Here is a 17709-nt window from a genome sequence, read left to right on the forward strand (position 1 = left end):
TGTATCTTATCTGAAATGAATGACCTTCAATCTCTGGATGCGTCATTGTCTTTTGTGAATTTATGGTTTAACCTGTTCGTTAAACGCTTCTCACATGAATAATGAGTCCATTCACGTCAGTTTCATATAATTTTTTCATTTTATTGTGAAAATTTCGTTCGAACTTCGGTGTATACAGAGTACCTTGATCATTCAGTTCAGACTATGTCTACTGTTTTCATTGGCTAGTTTAAATATTATCAGTAATATTGTATCATATTCACTTATTTCCAAGAGAGTTTTGACCAATTTCACATCTTTTGAAGTGAAGACGACGAGCTTTAGTGGGTACATCAAGTCGCCATCATTTATGATTAGACTGTATTCCAATGACTAATCCATAAATGAAAGCGAACAAAAAATATAACTTTTATTTCAGCATATTTGCATATATTGCCTAGTTTGGAATCATACTTATAATTTGATAGTTTGATAGCACCTCTTAAGTAGTTGTAGCTTGATTAGGCATGATTCGTTCAGTGATTTTAGTAGCTTTCTCTTACGGAATTTGAGCAGTTTTCACTCCTAAAAATTAAATTAACAATTTTAAATTATCCCTTCAAATAAATTTGGAAAGGACAGTGAAAATTCGAAGATAAATCAGAAAGAAAAGGAATTAAACATAACCACAATCTACTGCCTGAAGTGTAATGTGTTACATTCAAAATACGATTCGCCACGGATAGCGTTGCTAGTCACTCTAATCAGTAGTTCTTCACATTTTAGTGTATCGAGCCCTTTCAAGTGAATAATTATGACAATTCATCTCGTTTTCAAAATAATGCCAATAAATGAAAATCAAAGCGAATAGCATGGAAAAAAAAAGACGAAAGGTATTAAAAATTAGTAGGCTCGAAGTAATGTTCTCTACTTCGAGCCTACTTATTTTTAATACCTTTCGACTTTTTTTCAGCATGGAAAAAAGGCGACAGGTATTAAAAATTAGTAGGCTCGAAGTAGAGAACATGGAGGTGAATTATATTCTCAATGAAAAATTTATTTCATATAATTGTGTTCATTTTTCAAAAATGCACTTCAAGCTGTCAATAATGACGAATTCAAAGTAAAATTTTGATGTTTCAATGTAAACAAGGTATTATGGATGAGGAAGTGGTATATCAGTTATAATACCACAAGAGCATAGGCAATATTCAATAGCACACTGAAGAGGTTCGCATAATCGAAATATATTGTCTATGCTCGAGTGGTATTCGTTACGATTATATAATGAATAATTTCAATAACTATAACCAAAGCAATGTATTTTGATGATTCAATGACATTTCACTGAGTTCGACTTTTATTTTTTGGTGTAGCTTTGGGAATTTGCGGATTCTATTGGTTCATCAGAACATGAGTTGTACGTATAATCAGTAAATCTCGAATGATTGTCTGGAATAAAGCTTTGCTTTTAGTTGAAACCACAAAAATATCTGATTTTAACATATGAAAAATATAATCAGTGATATATTATTATATTTACCGATTTCCAAGAGAGCTTGGGGCAATTTCACATCTTTTGAAGAAGAGATGATGAGCTTTAGTGGGTACATCAAAGCCCTCTCATTTTCGGTTAGACTGAATTCCAATGTCTAACCTGCAAATGACGGGGCACAAAAAATATAACTTTTGTTTCAGCATATTTTCATTAATTGCCTTGTTTGGAATCATACTTATAATTTGATAGTTTGATATCACCTCTTAAGTAGTTATAGCTTGATTAGGCATGATTCGTTCGGTGATTTTAGTTGATCATTTTTGACAGTAGCTGTCTTTTACGTCCGGAATTTATGCAGTTTTCACTCCTAAAAATTAAATTAACAATTTTAAATTATCCCTTCAAATAAATTTAGAAAGTTCAGTGAAAATTCAGAAAATGCAGTTTTCATTCGTAAAAATGGAAAATAGCAATTTAAAATTATCCCTGAAAAAATAATTTAGAAAGGACAGAGACAATTGGAAGATAAATCAGAAAGAAAAATTATTTAACTTAATCACATCTTACTGCCTGAAGTATAATGTGTTACATTCGAAATAAGATTCGCCACGGACAGCTTTGCCAGTCACTGTAATCAGTAGTTCTTCACATATTAGTGTATCGAGCACTTTCAAGTGAATGATTATGATAATTTATCTCGTTTTCGAAAAAATGAAAAATAAATGAAAATCAAAGCCAATAGCATTGAAAAAAAGGCGGTAGGTATAAAATTAATAGGCTCGAAGTAGAGAACATATAGGTAAATTATATTCTCAATGAAAAATTTATTTCATATAATTGCGTTCATTTTTCAATAATGCACTTTAAGCTGTCAATAATGACGAATTCAAAGTTAAATTTTGATGTTTCAATGTAAACAACGTATTTTTGATGAGGAAGTGGTATAATCACTTATAATATCACAAGAGCATAGACAATATTCGATTATACACCGATTCACGAGAGCGCAGCTCGAGTGATGAAAATTTAGAAATTTTCGGCTTCTATTGGTTCATCAGAACGTAAGTTGTGCAATCATAATCCCTAATGATTAGCTGGCATAATGCTTTGCTAATAGTTGAAACCACCAAAAAATCTGATTCTGACATAAGAAAAAAATAATTAGTAATATATTATTATATTTACTTATTTCCAAAGAAAGCTTGGAACAATTTCACATCTTTTGAAGTGAAGACGAAGAGCTTTAGTGGGTACATCAAGGCCACATCATTTTAGATTAGACTGTATTCCAATGTCTCATCTTGAAATTATGTGGTACAAAAAATATAACAAAGAATGTCAATAAATTAAAATGAAAGCGAATAGCATTGAAAAAAGGCGGCAGGTATAAAAAATTAATAGGCTCGAAGTAGAGAACATGGAGGTGAATTATATTCTCAATAGCAAATGTATTTCATATAATTGCGTTCATTTTTCAATAATGCACTTTAAGCTGCCAATAATGAGGAATTCAAAGTTGAATTTTTACGTTTCAATGTAAACTATACCTTGTTTACATTGAAACGTAAAAATTCAACTTTGAATTCCTCATTATTGGCAGCTTAAAGTGCATTATTGAAAAATGAACGCAATTATATGAAATACATTTGCTATTGAGAATATAATTCACCTCCATGTTCTCTACTTCGAGCCTATTAATTTTTTATACCTGCCGCCTTTTTTCAATGCTATTCGCTTTCATTTTAATTTATTGACATTCTTTGTTATATTTTTTGTACCACAACTTGCCATTTTTTTTTTGGCGAATGTTACTATGGAAATGATCAGAATATGGCAGGAGGCGAAACACCAAAACGATTATACCACGTCTTCAAGTAGTATATTCACTTATCAATACGCCGTAGCTACTGTATTCCAATGGCTGATCCATAAATTATAGGGTACAAAAAATATAACTTTTATTTCAGCATATTTGCCTTAATTGCCTTGTTTGGAATCATACTAATAATTTGATAGTTTGATATCACCTCTTAAGTAGTTATAGCTTGATTAGGCATAATTCGTTCGGTGATTTTAGTTGGTCATTTTTGACACTAAAGATTTCCGGAATTTGAGCAGTGTTCATTTCCAAAATGAAATTAACAACTTAATATTATCCCTGTTTATAAATTCATAAAGGGCAGTGACAATTTTGCAGATAAATCAGAAAGGAAAAGCTACTGGTATAAAAAACTATTAGGCTGGAAGTACAGTACCTACATAGAGGTGAATTATATTCTCAATGACTAATTCCTTTCATATAATTAAAGAGATAACGAGCGTTCATTTTAATTCGTGGTCAAGAGTGTTGTGGAGAAATATTAGTTGATTTTCTGTGAGTGTGAGTAGATTCGAAATATGTGAACAGCTAGTGATATTATACAAGCTAAGCGCTACCCACACTCACAGAAAATCAACTCGAATTTCTCTACAGCACTCTTGACCACGAATTTAAATGAACCCTCGTTATATCATTAATTTTCATGACCATAAAATAAAAGCAATCACGAATTTCACGTAGCCTGTACGTTTTTCACGTTTAAGTATGAATAAAGTAGGCTTCTGTGAGAACAGCATTCTTCCATAGTTAACTTCAACTAGTCTTTTTCCTTTTTGATGACTGGTCAGAAAACGGATGGTACTTACTTTCATTGTCAGAACAGTCAAATGAAAACCAAGCTTAGATTTAAATTGTTGACGTATATTGAATAATTGTAGTATGAATAACCATCTTTTTATGGTCACATCATTTGGATAGTGGTTCATAATATAAACTCGTTTTAACAACCTCTACTGCAAGCATTTTTTTTCAAGATGAAGAATATGAAATGAAAATATTCTGTCGTACATGGCATCTTTCGTAATCTGGTAGAGTCGACTTATTTTATCAACTAATGATAAAATATTATGACTATTATGACGCTTGTCACATGAATAATGAGAACATCCACATCAGTTTCATACTGTTATTACTGTTCCTATGTTTTTCATTTTATTGTGAAAATTTTGTTGGATCTTCGATGTATACAGCGTTACTTGATCATTTAGACTAAACTGTTTCCAATGGCTAGTCTATAAATGATCAGTAATATATAATTATATTTCCAAGAAAGCTTGGACCAATTTCACATATTTCAGATTGAATACGACGAGCTTTATTGGGTAAATCATAATGCCCTATTCCGTTGATAAGTCTGTCTTTCAAAGACTTATCAAAAGGATGGGGGACATAAATTGCTTAGTTTGAAAACATATTTTTATATTTTATAGTTCAATGGTACTTATTAAGTTGTAGCTTACAACTTGATAAGTTTCATGTTGTAGCTTGGTCATGAATCGTTTGGTGATTTTTGGTGATCATTTTCGACAGTAGAGCTTCTTCTTACCTCCAGAGTCTGAGTATTTTTCATACCTAAAACTATAATTAACCATTCAAATTGGAAAGTACCATTGTAGAAGAAATTTTCCGAATTGTGAAAATTGTATCTTGAATTCAGTAATTGCTTTCACACATCCTATACGATTTTCCCGGTTAAGTATAAATAACGAGCCTTAGTGGGTAGAGCATTCCCTGTTGAGATTTATTTAGCTACCGAATTTATGATCCTTATTTTCTGATTCATAAAATTTGAAATACTTAAATGAAATCAATCAATTACAAGAAAAAATTTACGAGAGCTTCAGGACAGAAAGCCTCTCAAATAAAAATTTATTAAACTCAAAACTCATTTGAGCCTATGTCGAGCGCTATTCAGTTTTACCCATCAACACCTACTTCAAATTTTGGTATTTCGTCGAAATTTGAACCATCTGAGAAAAAGCTGCTCTGCTCATTTTTGACAAAATTTAAAAGCGATAAATTTTTTCACTACGCCTGTACGTTTTTCACATCTCAATATGAATAACGTGGGCTTCAGTGGGGAACAGCATCCTACCCGTCCATCCCTATGTACTTGTCAATATTCGAGGACTGGTATTATGGGAATGAATGGGTACAAAATATTATAATCTCATATCAGCAAATTTACCATAATATTCTTATTCAAAATAAAATATTAATTTTGATTAATCAATACCGCTTCGAAGGAAATGGTAGTATTATTAACCATTGTTCATTCGGTGATATTTTAGTTAATAATTTCCAACAATGAAGCAGTTTTCATTCAGGCAACTATGAAAATTATTCGATGACTATATCTCGGTAATTATGTGAGTAATTGTGAAATCAATCGAAATTCCCCATTAGTAATGAAGGAGTACATTTACTATTTCCCAAAAAAACTTATTTCAGCAATGAATTCAAGTTTTAATGCGAATTAAATTACTATGTTTTATCCTTCTATCTAATTTGAACGCCCACAGTAATTACATCAAAATTTTATAGCGAGATTGAGGTAGGGTAATTTCATAGATTAATTATCGATCGATAATGAATTTGTAGGATCCAGACTCAGATGCGGTAGGAAAATTCGTATCTGCCGCGTTGGTTTGTAGGAGCCTTTATGGTTTATGTTTGTCACATGAACTCAGCTGAACACAGCTTGTATCTTTTTCCTTCTCATTGTGAAAATTGTGTCTTGAATTCAGTAATTGCTTGCACACATCTTTCAGGATTTTCCCATTTTAGTATAAATAACGTTGCCATACTGGGTATAGCATTCCCAGTAAGTTTGTTTGGAACATTATTATACTTTCGGATAAGTTACATTGTCGGAATTTTCTGATTTGAAATTGCTTTTTTTTTCGACCAGGATTTTTGGTGTTCAAAATGATATTGGTGGCACCAGCTTCCGAATGAATGAACCTAACTTTCTGATTCATATTATATGAAATGCTGAAATGAAATCAATTACAAGAAAACTTTACGAGAGCTTCAGGACAGAAAGCCCGCAAATAAAAATTTATAAAACTCGAATCTCATTTGAGCCTATTTCGTTTTACCCATGAACATCTACTTCAAATGTTGGTATTTCGTCCAAATTTGAACCATCTGGCAACAGTGGCGCGTATATGGATGTCCGTTCCTCAATGATAAATGATTTTATGAAGAAAAAGCTGCTCTGCTTAATTTTTCTCAAATATTAAAAATTTTTTCACTACGCCTGTACGTTTTTCACATCTCAATATGAATAACGTGGGCTTCAGTGGGAACAGCATTCTACCCGTACATCCTAATTTACTTGTCAGTATTCGAGGACTGGTAAATGAGAATGAATGGGAACAAAATATTATAATTTCATATAAGCAAATTTACCATAATGTTCTTATTCGAAATAAGATATTAATGTTGAGTTAATTCGGTGATTTTTTAGTTGATAATTTCCAAAAATGAAGCAGTTTTCATTCAGGCAACTATGAAAATTATTCGATGATCAGAGATCATCTCAGCAATTATGTAAATAATTGTGAAATCAATCTAAAATCCCCATCAGTAATGTAGAAGTACATATACTCTTTCCAAAAATAAAACATTATTTCCGCAATGAACTTACGTTTTAAGGCAAATTAAGGTACTTTGTTCTATTCTTCTATCTAATTCGAAAACGCACACAGTAATAACAACAAAATTTCAAAGCGAGATTGGGATAGGGTTATATCCTAGATTGATAATCGACAGTACCAATTATCAAACTATCGATAGATAATGAATTAGTAGGATCCAGACTCAGATTTATAAAACTCAAAACTCATTTGAACCTATTTCGATCGCTATTTGGTTTTACCCATCAACACCTTCTTCAAATTTTGGTATTTCGTCGAAATTTGAACCATCAGTCAATGATAAATAATTTTATTGAAAGAAAGAGTTTTTTTTGAAAAAATAAAATCGATAATTTTTTTCATTACGCCTGTACGTTTTTCACATCTTAATATGAATAACGTGGGCTTCAGTGGAAACAGCATTCCACCCGTCCATTCCTATTTACTTGTCAGTATTCGAGGACTGGTTTATAGGAATGAATGGGAACAAAATATTATAATCTCATATGAGCAAATTAACCATAATATTCTTATTCAGAATAAAATATTGATTTTGATTAATCAATATCGCTTTGAAGGAAATGGTAGTATTATTAACCATTGTTCATTCGGTGATTTTTTAGTTGATAATTTCCAACAATGAAACAGTTTTCATTCAGGCAACTATGAAAATTATTCGATGATCAGAGATCATCTCAGCAATTATGTAAATAATTGTGAAATCGATCGAAAATCCCCATCAGTAATGAAGAAGTACATTTACTATTTCCAAAAAAAAAAAATTATTTCAGCAATGAATTCAAGTTTTAAGGCAAATTAAAGTACTTTGTTCTATCCTTCTATCTAATTCGAAAACGCCCACAGTAATAACAACAAACTTTCAAAGCGAGATTGGGATAGGGTTATATCCTAGATTGATAATCGACAGTACCTACCAATTATCAAACGATCGATCGATAATAATGAATTAGTAGGATCCAGACTCAGATTTATAAAACTCAAAACTCATTTGAACCTATTTCGATCGCTATTTGGTTTTACCCATCAACAATTACTTCAAATTTTGGTTTCGTCGAAATTTGAACCATCAATCTATGATAAATGATTTTATAGACATTTTTTTTTTAATAATGAAAGCAATAATTTTTTTCATTACGCCTGTACGTTTTTGACATCTTAATATGAATAACGTGGGCTTCAGTGGAAACAGCATTCCACCCGTACATTTCCGTTGACTTGTCAGTTTCAAGTACTGGTCAATGATAATGGCGGGTAACAAAATATTATAATCTCATATGAGGAAATTTACCATTATATTCTTATTCAAAATGAAATATTTATTTCAATTTGTAATTATTTGTTTCTCAAATCGTAAAAACTTTGCAGGATATCTCAAAATCGACGCCAACGCAAAAAAATGAAAAATGGAGGCCCAAAGTCAACAGGGTTATGTGCTCACGTGTTTTGAGCCAATTGGAAAACCAAAACTAATGTGAAATGGAATCGGAAGCCGTATAAATGGTGTGAAGTCTGTATATGTAGGTAAGAAAGTATTCATTGCACTTTTACCAAGAAGCAATAGTTTTCAACTAAAGCTTCAGTGATTGATTTTTTCACCTTGATTCTCTTTCTATTTGCGAATAAAGCTGAGGTGTTCTTTCTCAATTATAAGCGAAAATAGAAAGAATGATATTTGGAAATATACCTCATAACGACGGGTTTTATAACGCTCTGATTGGTAGATCAACTCGTGGAAGTTTGAAATCTATGGAAGTGTCAGGATTTACTTACATTGAACATATAAATGATTTGATCGAGGAAATGACCACGATAAAATTTCAATGAATCCGACCGTAAGTAAATTCAAAACACATACCTAGTGATGTGATTATATTTCTGGAGATCCATTGAAATTTTTTACATTTATATTTATTTTTTGTTTTAATCGATATATCTATAATATGAAGAGGAAATAATCAACTATAGTGCAAGATTTTAATTTTTCTCCTAAATATATATCGACAGAATTTATAGCTATATCAAAATCAAATAATTTTATATCAGTTGGTTGAAACATTATCCTTTATCAATGGCAGAAAAGGAGTAATTTCCATCACTATATCTCTGTAGTGTAAATAGTCATGAAAAAAAAAAGATCTATAATGGAATAATGAACACGTTCATCATTTTCGCACAGGCATGCACTTTTTTAACAAACAATTTAAATACTATCCTAACCATTGTCAGTTTAGTCTCAGTAGACCATTTAGTCTAAGCTGTTTTCAATAACTAGTCAATAAATGATTAGTTATATATTTTACATAATTATATCCACAAAAGCTGGTACAATTCACATCTTTTAAAGTGGAAGCCGGTGCGCTTTAGTGGGTAAATCATAACCTCATCATAACCTTGATTAGACTGTTGTTCTATGACTAGTCAGTAGGTGATGAGGGACAGAAAATATAACTTTCATTTATTCATTTATTTATTTATTAACGATACTACCATTATACAAAGAGAAAAAAATTAATTGGATAAAAAACATACAAATGAAATATTTCAATAATTACAATTGTAACAAATTTAAAAATATCATCAAAACAAGACACAAAAAGCTTACAATTTCATCAAAGTAGATACATCCCCCTCAACCTTGACAACGCGCCACTGAATATATCAACCCCGAGAACACTCACTGTATTAGTGTTCCTCATCATCCTCGGCAATGGAGAATGAAAATTATAATTAGTTCTTGATGAACCGGGCCTAAACAGATCAGCACGCCTAATCGGTCTTGCAGGAATATTCAGTTTGAAGCGAGACAGCAACTCCGAAGAGTAGACAAGTCCCCTATAAATTTTTGCCACAAAAAGCATGTCAGCCGAGAACCTTCTCGATCTTAAAGAAGGCAGCCGCACTGCGGCTGCCGCAGCCGGTCACGCATATGACTTGCCGAGAACAGTCGAAAAGCAATGCCAAGCCTGAATGAAACATGCCTGAGAAATTTGTTTTGGACCCTCTCAAGAAAGAGTCCATCAATCAAAGTAAAGGGTGTTTTTTTAGAGCTATAGAACTTCAAATTGCAATAAAACAACGATGGATTATTCGATTGACATGAATTTTATTTATTCGCAAGATAATCTTGTGGCATTACATTTTAAATATGATTTCTGGCATATGACTGCCACGGCTGGCTCGGATGTAGTACAATCTGGACGTCCAATTTTCGATTACTTTTTCCAACATTTGTGGCCGTATATCGGCAATAACACGGCGAATGTTGTCTTCCAAATGGTCAAGGGTTTGTGGCCTATCCGCATAGACCAATGACTTTACATAGCCTCACAGAAAGTAGTCTAGCGGTGTTAAATCACAAGATCTTGGAGGCCAATTCTCAGGTCCAAAACTTAAAATTAGGCGATCACCAAACGTGTCTTTCCATAAATCGATTGTGGCACGAGCTGTGTGACATGTTGCGCCGTCTTGTTGGAACCACAGCTCCTGGACATCATGGTTGTTCAATTCAGGAATGAAAAAGTTAGTAATCATGGCTCTATACCGATCACCATTGACTGTAACGTATTGGCCATCATCGTTTTTGAAGAAGTACGGACCAATGATTCCACCAGCCCATAAAGCGCACCAAACAGTCAGTTTTTCTGGATGTAACGGTGTTTCGACATACACTTGAGGATTAGCTTCACTCCAAATGCGGCAGTTTTTTTTGTTGACGTAGCCATTCAACCAGAAGTGCGCTTCATCGCTAAACAAAATTCGCTTATGAAAATCGGGAACAACGGCAATCTCATTTTGGGCCCATTCGACGAATCTACGCCTTACTTGATGATCGTTTGGCTTCAATTCTTGCACGAGTTAGATTTTCCATAAAGTGGATGGACACAGATCCAATTCCTGTGCTCGATGGCGGATAGACTCATTCGGGTCTTCCTCAATGCTACGCTCTACAGCAGCAATTGCTTCTTCTGTACGCACCGTAGGGCGTCTCTGGGGATGCGAGTTATCAATAAGAGTAAACTTGGTGCGAAAAACGTTCCATGGTTAATCGAATTAACTGCTCTGATGGACGATTTTGTCGACGAGAAAATGTACGTAGTGCGCGATACGTATTCCGCACAGAACCATTATTTTCGAAATGAAATTGCACTATTTGGAAGCGTTGTTCAGGCGTGAGTATTCATGATGAATTGCCAAACCGAACTGAGAATAAAACACTTGACAGATGTTAAATCGGTCGCCATCTTGAACAGTAATGCCAACTTAAAGTTATATACCTCGAAAGAAAACACCCTTCATATGGGGACCAAACAATAGACGAAAATTCAAGAGTTGGTCTCACAAGTGCTACATACAGGTATCGAAGCGTCTCAACGCTCCTAAAATCTCTCGTGTTTCTGATAGTGAAACCTAGAGTCTTGAGTGTTCTAGAAGAAATTGCCTGAAAGTGTTGATTGAAGCAAGCCAAGCATTGTTGTATGAATTGCCTGGATTGGAATCGAACTTATAATTTGATGGTATAGTATATCCAAAGTCACTTGGAAGAAGACAGAATATTTCGATTATACAAGGGTGGTCCAAGTTTCCAGAAATTCCTAGTGAATTTATTGGCTCACAGTACTTTCAAATAAACCCCGGTATTTAGCGGGTCGCGGTATCCACTTCAAAGGGACATCTGGCAAAGCGTTTTTATGGACTAGTTGAAGTGACTGTGGATGAACCATACCTCTTATTCTTAAGATGTGATAGATAGATAGATGACGTTGTCGGATTGTGATATATTTTCAAATTCACAATTTTACGATATCGTTAAGAATGTATATTATATTGAATGAAATATATTTATTTGAATTATTCCCGATTGAATATGAAAACTTTTTTTTTAACCTACCTTGTGAAATCCAAAGTTTGGCAACTATTGCACTCCTAGCGCCATCGGTTGTTTCACGTCGTTTGGCGAGCTTGAAGGTTGTTTTCAGAATTTCTGATATATTTAGGTATTTATCACAATATTTTGAGTTGATATGAAACTTTGATTCACTATGGTACATAAGAAGTGTTTTCTTTTTGGAGAAACCCGCGAATTGAGTGAAATATCGTATCACTGATATGCTTTCATTTCCGCGCCCTTTATGACAAACTTGATAGCTCATGTTTGGGACAAAATTAGCTTACTGAAAATGACGTATGCTATTTTATTTATTTATGTTTATTTATTTATTTATTTTATTTATGTTTATTACTCTGAGGTTGAAACCATCAAAATATCATATTCAATCAATATTTATTAACATCCACAAAAGCTGAGTAAAGCATATCCTCATTATCATGATTAGACTGTGTTCAATGACTAGTCGTAGTTGGGTGAGGAACAAAAAATATTATTTATGTTTATTTATTTATTTATTTTATTTATTCATTTATTTATTTATTTATTTATATTATTTATGTTTATTTATTTATTTATTTTATTTATGTTTATTACTCTGAGGTTGAAACCATCAAAATATCATATTCAATCAATATTTATTAACATCCACAAAAGCTGGGTAAAGCATATCCTCATTATCATGATTAGACTGTGTTCAATGACTAGTCGTAGTTGGGTGAGGAACAAAAAATATTATTTATGTTTATTTATTTATTTATTTTATTTATTTATTTATTTATTTATTTATTTATATTATTTATGTTTATTTATTTATTTATTTTATTTATGTTTATTACTCTGAGGTTGAAACCATCAAAATATCATATTCAATCAATATTTATTAACATCCACAAAAGCTGGGACGGATTTCACATCTAGAGTGAAAGCTGGTGCGCTTTAGTGGGTAAAGCATGTCCTCATTGTCATGATTAGACTGTGTTCAATGACTAGTCATAGTTGGGTGAGGAACAAAAAATATTACCTACTTCTATTTTAGCATTCTCTCAAGAATTATATTGTTTGTATTCAAACAAACAATTTGACAGATTCGTATTGCCTCTTAGCAAATTTTTATAGTTCGGTAAATTTTCGACAGCTCTGTGATCAAAAATTCTTGGCACTTCCTGGAATTCATGCAGCATGTATATTTAATTACTGAAAATATGGAATAAATCGAATGAATAATCCGCTATTCACAGCTTCTATCGAAATCTAGGATAGAGGTTCTATAAAATGCAACCTGAAATATGTTTATTACACTGAGTGGCCAACCTCAGACGCGGAAATGAAGATATTTTGGAAATATTCTTTGAAGGCAGAAGCAAAATTTAAAATTATTTCCATATATACAGGGTGTTCGAAAAAAAAAAGATATAGAACAAAGCTACACTCTTTTCATTGTGACACCCTGTATATAAATTCAAAAATGGATTGCAAGCTCAAATAATTAGTGTTTTTTTTTCCTGATCACCTTATCCAGAAGTAGGTACCATTTATAAGGAATTGGCGAAAAATTGAACATATGGAGTTTTTTAATTGGTTATTGATGAAGAAACCAATTACGCTGCCGATAAAGACAATGTTTTCTCGAGTAGACATATAAGCGACTTCCATGCAGAAAAAAAAAATTTCAACTCTGGATTTTACAGAGTGATCATAATTAACATTCATACATTATCTTGATGGCCGGGTTTTTCCCCACACATACGTTGCATGAAAAATATTCAGAATTGAAAACGGCGTAGTGAACAGTTAAGGAAAATATTGCAAAATAATTTTGTTTATAGGGTCTAATATTGTTCAGCGGATATTGGGATTTTGTGGTGCAACAGCATCATTATTCATTTTCAAAATTTGGGTTGATGCAAAGTAAAAAATTGCAAAGTAGTTTGGGACAATAAGCCTCATTTTCAAATGCTGCATCTTACCTTTCAAAAAAATCATTTAAGAGTTTAGATATTCATCGAAATGAATGAACTATTGATAGTTGGGCATGGAATGAGATGAAATTGATCAATCTTTTTCAAATTGCATGTTTTCAAAGGTTAATCATCAAAAACAACAAACCAAAAAGTAGTTCGAAAAATGCAAGCATTGATTTATTAATTCTTCTGACTGTTCACAACCTTCAAATATTTTTTAAAAACTGTGGCATGTCCATTTTAGAATGTTTGTTTTCGAAATGTTGCTTATAGGTTTTCGGATCAGGCATTTGAGCTTTGCAGATGCAGCAGATGTGCTGTAATGCTTTCTGGGCAGCCGTTTTCTGATCTTTTGCGTTGTGTCCCTTCTTCATTTTTGCAGCTTTCTCGGCTGCTTTTTGTTGAGACTGAACTTTTTGCTGTCCTCTTGCCATCGTGAAATGGTAATTTATGCATAATATAATATTAATAATTATTTCATTTGGGACAGTTATATATCTTTTGAATTGTCATTCTGATCTACTGACATAAAAATTTTTTCGATATTTCAGGTATAACCAAGATGCATAGAACGGTGTAAACAGTCGGTGACATATTTTCGTCAAACGAGAGGGTAGATACTTCACATTTCGCCGATATATGCTGAAATCAAGTAATTTGTGGAATTCACCTGATGTAACTCTTTGCTTGTTCGAAAGATGGCGTCGTGGACTGCGCATCTCTTGGAGGATCGGCACAGTTCATAGTGAAAATGGAGGAAATTTCTTTCTACTGGGTGATTCAGGTATGAACAATTTAATAAAAACTACTAGATTTATTTAATTCCTCTTGTTTTAATCTTTAAAGCATGTTACTCTTGGCCTTTTTTGTGTCTATGTTGATGCCTTATGCTTGGCCTAAGCTAATACAGATCTAAAGCTTACGTATGCACCATCAGGCTCAGAAATAGACGCAGAAAAGGCTTATTATAATCACACTTTTAGGTTGTTTTTTATTACTTCTATATTTGAATAATCTTGAATTTCTATTGATTTCTTATTTCCTTCTTGCAGGATACCCCCTGAGGTCTTGGTTACATACACCATCAAGGAATACTTCAAGTGGTCAGGGGGAACGATTCAATAAGCAATTCAAGAGAATAAGAATCATCATAGAAAGGTGAAATGGCTTACTGAAAAACAGGTGTCGCTGCCTCTTACAACAAGTACTCCAATGGTTGGCACGAAATCGTAGAGGAAAACAAATCAGATCAATAATAAAAATTATCAACCAAAGAAGGCAGTATCAATAATATTGGCGTGTTGTGTGCTGCATAATATTTGTGTGGAAAACAACATTGAAGAACCAGAAGAAGATGAAGAATCCATAAATGCTGATCAGGGAATTATTAATGAAAGAAAAGAATGTCGTTAATAGACAGAAACCCAACAGTTGAAGATGATCTAAGCGCTGGCCGACAGTTAAGACAGTCGATTATTGAGAATAAAAAAAAACAAGGACTCTTCTGACGGAAGGTGTATATGGCACTCAGTGCCATACTGACTTAGAACATAGAATAACAGGTGGAAGCATAACGTCCCAAAACTAATGAACAGAAGAGCCTGTGAAAATGGCTCTTTCACGGCTAGCAGTGGCGTACTAGGATAAAAATTTTATTCATTCAATACATACATTTCTGTGGAAATTGATAATTTCATTTCATCAGAAAATATAGCTGAAAGCTAGCAGATATAGGGGTACATTGAACTTAATAGGTATAAATTAATAACTTTTATTAACAAATTGAATAATTACAAAAATTATCAGTAATTATGTACTAATGTACCTACTATAATGGAATAATTGTGCTTGAAGATGATGGTGTGGAATGGGTGGGTTTGGTTTTTGTACCTGAAGATTTAGGTGTGGATTGGTTTTTTTTTTTCTTGTGCCTGAAGATGATGGTGCTGGTTCTGGTGTGTAGGGCGTCTGTGGTACTGCTGAGGGGGGCGTGTTTGGTCCTGCTGAGGGGGGCGTGTGTGGTCCTGATGTTCTGGGCGTGACTGGGGATCCTGGTGATGCTTCTATGGATTGGGTTGTGGTTGTTGTTACTGATCGTGGTGTGACGGGCGTGACTGAAGATGCTGTTGAATTTATGAATACCTCTATGAGAATTTGCTCTGTCGTATTGACTACATATAATATAATTAATTGTTATACTTACGTAATGGCGAAGTTCCCACTGTAATACTGTTGTTCAGCCGAGACATTAAGGACTCGAAATCGTTCAGTACTAGTTTTTCTTCCAGTGGTTCTCTCATAATTTCCACGTGGTGGAAAGAAGTCCATGTTGAACGAATATGCGGATAATTCTTCACCATTACCATCAACAGTTTTAAGTGATTAAGGGCAAACCCTTTAAATTTCTGCACCCTCACCGGAGAAATAAACTCCCTATTTGGGGAGAAGGACCTTATGATGGCCTTCATGGTAGGAGCATTGTTCAATATATGGAGTATTTGTACATAGTCCTTTCCCTCTTGAACTAACTGATACATGAGCTCGATAATCACCTTCATGAAAATCCTCCCTTTAACCCTCGCATGCAGAAGCTTACCCAAATGGTACTCCATGTCTTCTTCATTTTTGCACAGTTTGCAATCATACATCTTTATTATCTCTGTAAGAAAATATTTTATTAATGGACATTATAATTATAATCTATTGCCTCTCATGTATATTTTTAATAAATAATGTTTGCGATCGATAAGATTATTTAAAATTATTAATATAAGATGGTACTCACAAAATTAATTTTTCTAAATGGACAACGCTCGACTAGTTCTATCTCCTACAGCAGCTAAACGGAAAAGAATTGAAAATCCCTCCTTAATCATCCTAGTCAATGTTTAGTTCAAATTCTATGACTTCATTTTAAATATGTAGGTCATAGTATTTACAAATAGTTGAAATTTTTAAAATGCATTCAATTCAATAGCGTCGAAATATTATTTTTTATATAGTCTGATAGTATATTTGTATGAATTTCAATTCGGTTTATACTCAAGTGAGAAATAATATCTTTATTCAATTATTATTATTGTTTATGTTACTTCCCGTTTCAATAGATGTCGCTGCCGCATATAATTGCTATGCTTTCATTTGAATTGCGACAAAATATTATTTTTTATATAGTCTGATAGTATATTTGTATAAAATTTAATTCGGTTTATATTTTAGACAATAAATAATACATATATTTACCTATCTCATTTTGTTCTCTGGTCCTAGTCCTCAGCCTCTATGAAGGCTCGGATGTCCAGCAATACCTGAGGCTTCAGTAATTGAATATACATAATAATGATCCATTAGAGTACTTTCCACACATTTCGAGGGTCTAGTCCAGTGGCGACGCCAGCTATCAAAAACAGGGTTGGCCAAGAGAGGGCCGTATTTTTGGGGGGGGGGGGGGGGTGACCCACCTTAGCGTCGCAACTGGTCTGATCACTATTGCATTATAATTTTTTCACCTGAAATAAACCATTTAGGTTTCAGAAAAATGATTTTTGGTTGGCAAATTTCATTATAAATAGAAATATCCTTAAGTGGACAGAATAAAAATCAACTAATCATTGAATCTTGAAATGAGAAGTTGTACAAGAATCGAAGAAATTGTGAAGCCCTTATATAATTAGGAAAGTATTTGCAAATATAATTTACTTACATATTTCAAACGATCTTGATTAATTGATCTGATTTGATTTGTTTTCTTCTGCGATTTCGTGCCAACCATCTAAAGGGTGTTTTTTTTCGAGGTATATAACTTTAAGTTGGCATTACTGTTCAGGATAGTAACCGATTTA

At 33.1% G+C, this 17709-nt stretch overlaps 1 long non-coding RNA gene across 1 annotated transcript in view; it reads left to right on the forward strand.

The window, feature by feature from the left end:
- LOC123673768 overlaps positions 1-17113 on the forward strand; it is a 53242-nt gene extending 36129 nt beyond the window's left edge. The window contains exons 5-7 of the long non-coding RNA XR_006746543.1: positions 8384-8539; positions 14419-14651; positions 14920-17113. This is a non-coding gene — a long non-coding RNA (uncharacterized LOC123673768). The remainder of the gene's footprint in view (positions 1-8383; positions 8540-14418; positions 14652-14919) is intronic.
- Positions 17114-17709: the final 596 nt, after the last annotated feature.

Source organism: Harmonia axyridis, chromosome 2, assembly GCF_914767665.1.
Source record: "Harmonia axyridis chromosome 2, icHarAxyr1.1, whole genome shotgun sequence".
In the NCBI taxonomy this organism is placed as follows: Eukaryota; Metazoa; Arthropoda; class Insecta; order Coleoptera; family Coccinellidae; genus Harmonia; species Harmonia axyridis.